Here is a 5,165-nt window from a genome sequence, read left to right as displayed (position 1 = left end):
GTCAGTCTTCTTAAAGGCTGGGCCCAGAAATAGTATAGAATTGCTTTTTCCATACTAAGTTGATCAAAGTAATAAGACAGCCCAGATTTACAACACAAGAAAGAAAATCAAAGTATGAAAGAATTTTCATTCATTTTTAATCTATTCCATGAACTAAATGGAATATGCTTTAACTTGACAGGGAAAAGGAGTTTTTTCCAACCTCTCTCCAAGAGAGTGTATGTAGATTTAACAACTTATGAATTATTTGTCAGCCCAATGCATTTTTTAATGTCAATATAGAAAAATAAGAAGTCCTCTTGGGCAGAGGGTGTGATAAGAGGGGTATAATGTGTGGGAGGATACTAGAGAAAGTATTCCTCTCCTGTGTAAATTCTTAGAACAATAGCCATTATAGGTATATAATTTCAATTCAAATACACAGTAATGTAACCAACTAGAAAAAACAGCAACCCGTTGGAAACTAAGAACATGAGATCTGAAATTAGGTAGATTTGGATTTGAGTTCCAGCTTTGGCCCTGAGAGAAAGTGACTGCTGATAAATTAAATTTGGAGCCTCCCTTTTCCCCATCTGTGCAGTGGGGATAGAGATGATCCCCTCATGGGCTTTGAAGGTCAATTAAAATGAAGCAAGGTGATGTCTAAAAGTATTTGTATCAGATGTGGTGCAAAAACCAAACAAACAAAAACAAGAGCAACAACAACAACAAAAATCCTCTCAAGAAATAGTGACCAAAATTGCAAAAAAAAAAAAAAAAAAAAATAGCCAGAGTTACATTACTGATATGAAGAAAAACCAAAGAGGCACTAATGATAAAAATCCTGAGTAATAAAGAAAGTGCTCAGAGAAGACACTTTGCAAGTGCTGCAGAATCTATTATCATGAAGATATTGACCAGGAAATGAGCTGCATTTTAAGGATCCTGGTAAAGGATGAGCTAGAGTATAGATGATTAGAAACCATCTTCCTTTATCAGTGTAGTCAAAGGCAGTAGAGTTTCTAGAAAACCTTTCCCCAGTATTATTTAGATGCCAATGCAAAACCTAAGGTTTAAAGGGGGGAACATTTGATATTCATAGATTCTGAAGTCACTGGATAACTTCCTTCAGTTATTTATCATTCTTAGTGCTGATTACAGACTCAATTAGAAGTAAAAAATCTAGACTTCTTGTGCCTGTCTTTTAAATTTTTTATTTATTTTATTGACTTTTTGACAGGGTACAGCTAGAGAAGACTAAAATCCAGTTCAAAGAAAGTATATGTACCAATCCATTCCACCCATTAAATATTGATACTATTACATTACTGTTCAAAAACAACAAGAATTATGCTCCTGTATCAACCAGTCTGAAACTGAAACAAGTCTGTTTTTCCTTCCCCTGTGGTTAGTACAGTGTGTCTGGACAAACAGGCACTTAAGTTCTTAAAATATGAACCCAAATGAGGCTGAGACTGGGTGTGTTTTCATATTGTTCTACATTGAAAGGCCTTTAACTGATCAGGTGGCTTAGCTTCTTCTGACTTGTCTTGATAAACTTGTATATTATGCTGATGTTTATACAAGTTTTTAGTAAGTTTAAGGAGGAAGAATTATTTGTAAAATAAAGAACATATTTTCCATATTTCAGTATTGATACGGTGGAAAGTAGAATTGTTCTGTGGTAAAGGTCAGAACACTTTGATGGATGTTATTTCACTCATTAGCTGTTAGCATGACCTTGGGAAAGTCTTAATTTCATTCATCTGACCTGCAGGTACCTCATCTCTAAAATGTAACTGAAGATAATTCTTGATCAACCCACCTGACAGATCTGTGAGGCACAAATGAAATTATGAATAGGAGAGGGAATTAAAGTGCCATATAAAGTTCATTTTCCATCAATACTTTAACATTAAATCTATAAAAGTTTATAGTATTATATTGTGTTTGCATAGCCTTGACACAAATATTTTGAATGTAAAGTTAAAAAGAGTTAGCCAGAGTTTCTCTATGCTGTGTTTTGCAAGAAGGTAACAATCTACCTACTTGAAATTATATACACATATGCAAAATAAAATACACTTAAGCACATTTATTTTATTTTATTTTTCTCCAAGCCAAACTGTATCTAATTTTATTAAATATACTTTTCACAAACAATCATGGTATTCAGGCAGGACATGATCAGACAATTGGTAAGAGTATGTGATAACTTTCAAACTCTCTTCTTGGATAGACTGCCAAAATCAGAAAGCCACTATAAACCCCAATGAAGTCTTCATCTGATACTCTGAATAGGGGGAGTTTAGAAATGGTCATTTCATATTAGCATATTGTTTAACATATTTTCACAATGCACCCTGACTTTCAGGAAATGAAATAAAAATGGCAGAATTTTAATCTGAAGATCTAGAAAAGGAACTAGTGTTCTTTTGAGGGACATTACTCAAGGAAGGATGACACTGAAAAATTCAGATTGCCCAACACACTGGTAAAACCAACTGTTGGAAGTCAGGTCCCAGTAGGTATCAAGGTTTAGGGGAGTTAAGTCTATGCCAATGGCAGAGAGGGAGAGAAGGACATGAGGATGAATTTGAGCTTTTCCTCAATACAAGGTGTTTGTGTCAAGGGGGTTACATGTGCCAACATCACAGAATCCCTCCTTCTGGGAGCCAGAAGGAAGTCTCTCAAAACTGGCAGGGAAAGGTGTTTTCTCCCATAGCAATCCAGCTTTGGAGACTTTCTACTGGTGATGTATTCTCCTTCCCCCAAAACAATAATGAAGTGTTCTGTGTGCTAACAACATAGCTAAATAAAAAACAAAAAACAAAAAAAGTACAGCAAAATTCCGCATTTTTATAAAACTTGATAAAAAGTAGTATTTCAAATTGTACAGTCACCAGATGCACACAGTTATCAAAAATGCACATACTTCACTTGGCACCTCCAGTGTCTTCAGCTTTCTGTGCCTGGTCTGTTTTGGCAACTCCATTTTCTGTAGGGATATTCCTGTTCTTGCCAGCATCAGCTTTTCCCTTTTTCCCTTGGATAACTTCTCTCCTTTCTTTGCAGGAACTTTTTAGGCTTGGGCTCTGGTTTTGGAGGAGCAGGATTAGCAGACAACCTTGTAGATCTTCTCTGTGGTCCGTCCTTCACTTTGGCTTTATCTCCTTTAGCATCCCCTTCAGCCTTTCTCTTGGGCGTGATGGCGATTACAGCAGGACACAGGCACTGGACAAAGGGATGCAGTGGAGTGTGGCTTTGGTTCATTCTAATTTATTATTTTTGACAATTTTATTTATTTTAATAAGTAATTCCATTTTCTATACATATGTGTTATACACAGAATGAATGGCACGTAACTTTTTTTTCTGTACTGTGGATGCTCTATCACTGAGCTATATCCCCATTCATTTTTATTTTTATTTTGATCTGGGGTCTTGCACATTGCATAGACTGTCCTCCAACTTGTGATTCTACTTCTCCTGCCTCCTGAGTAGCTGGGATTACAGGTGTGTGCCACCACTCCTGGCTAAACTTAACTTTTAAATTTTGTTGTGGCTGTATTCTCAAGCTGTCCCCTGCCTTTTCTATGTTCTTCCTTGAAAACTGCTTTAATGTTCATCTCTTCCCTAGTTCCTTCTCATTTGGTTTTATTGTACCATGGTTTGTATATAGTTTGTTATGGCCAACATTGTTTATGTAAAATAATCAAATAAGCTTATTATCTGTATTCACTTTAAAAATCATTTTCATACTTTTATTTTTAGTAAATGCAAAGTGGTGGTGTTGGGGAAGGGGATTTTTTTTGCAAATTCCATTTAAGATATTGCTGGAAGTAATTAATAAATGTAAAAATTCTGAGCCTGAAACATTCAGGACTTTCCAAGAGGAAAAAAAAATGGAATAAAATTTGGGCCTCATTTATCTAAATAGTTCTTTTGATCAGAGCAATTTTTATTACATTCTTTTAATTTCCTTCTTCCAATTTGCTCATTGACTTTGTCTATATAGCCACACAGTTAACAAATTGGCTGATATTTCTGGTTATCTTCACAGTCAATTATGCATTGATCAACCAATTGACCATGTTGCAATTTGATTTGGTTGCTAACAACAGCTGCAAATACTGGATTGACTACTGCAGTTGTTAATTCAGCTGAATAGACAAGGTTTCAGAGAATTGCTTTTGGAGTATGTATAAAATACCTCACATTTGCAAATGATACTCCAAATGTTGAATCCATGGCCAAAATAAAGTTTAATTTGAATACTTTTTGTTTTCACAGATTGTACATTAAAAATAGACTTTGATATGGAACATAATTTAAGGTATTTTGAAATAACAAGGAAATGTTTGCTCAGTTTTCTTCTGTATAAAGCAGGTGGACATGATTGCTAGATTAACAATGAGGTATATCAGTAAATATTGCTGTCCTTCAACATGGAAGAGGATGTTGGTTCTTACAGTTGCATTGTTCTTTTACCCTTTGTTGATTTTGGTAAAATGATCAGAAATCTTATATCCTATTCTATATCATTATTAATTCTCCTCTTTTCTGCATAAGTGCTATTGAAAATTAAGGGGAATTCAATTGCTATGAAACAGGAACTCTGTAGCCTAATTTGCACTGATGAGACTATATTGCTTGCATGTCTAAAATGTTTATTATTCAGCCCTTTAAGGAAAGGTTTGCTGACCCCCACTTAGTGTTAGTACTGCCCTGTAGGGGGAGTTCAAGACTTTTCCACCCAAACATCAGTCTTCTCTCCATCCTACCCAAGAAGTCCCACTTGGCTTCAGAGTAAGGCAATAAGAATTATTCTGAGATATCAATGGGCCAGGTCTCTAGAGAGTAGATCTTTGAGTGGGATGAGCAAAGAATTAAAATCCCCGATATCCCTGGACTTTTGAGTTTTGGGGGCTTATTGGCTTTTCCCCTTTTACATTAGTATCTAACAATGATCCAAAGTCTTCTTTCTTTTAGAAATTTTCCATTTTTTTAAAAAAAGTATTATAGACAAATAATGATGTATATTTATGGGGTACAATGGGATGTTTTGATCTATGGGCATATTGTAGAAATATTTAATCAAGTTATTTAGCACATCTATCATGTTAAAGTCTTCAGGAATTTGATTGCAATCAGGATGGAGTTCTGAGTCCTGGACTATGGGGGTCA

General features: G+C 35.2%; 1 pseudogene across 1 annotated transcript; it reads right to left on the bottom strand.

Annotated features, from left to right (window-relative positions):
• Positions 1 to 2,915: 2,915 nt before the first annotated feature.
• LOC306665716 (non-histone chromosomal protein HMG-17-like) lies at positions 2,916 to 3,252 on the bottom strand (annotated as a pseudogene). The gene has a single exon. The product of its transcript is annotated as a non-histone chromosomal protein HMG-17-like (transcript).
• Between the last annotated feature and the right edge of the window lie 1,913 nt (positions 3,253 to 5,165).

Source organism: Sciurus vulgaris (assembly GCF_902686455.1).
Source record: "Sciurus vulgaris genome assembly, chromosome: 7".
NCBI classification, from domain to species: Eukaryota; Metazoa; Chordata; class Mammalia; order Rodentia; family Sciuridae; genus Sciurus; species Sciurus vulgaris.
Note: the sequence above shows the minus strand (reverse complement) of the source record. Positions and strands in the feature narration are given on the sequence as shown.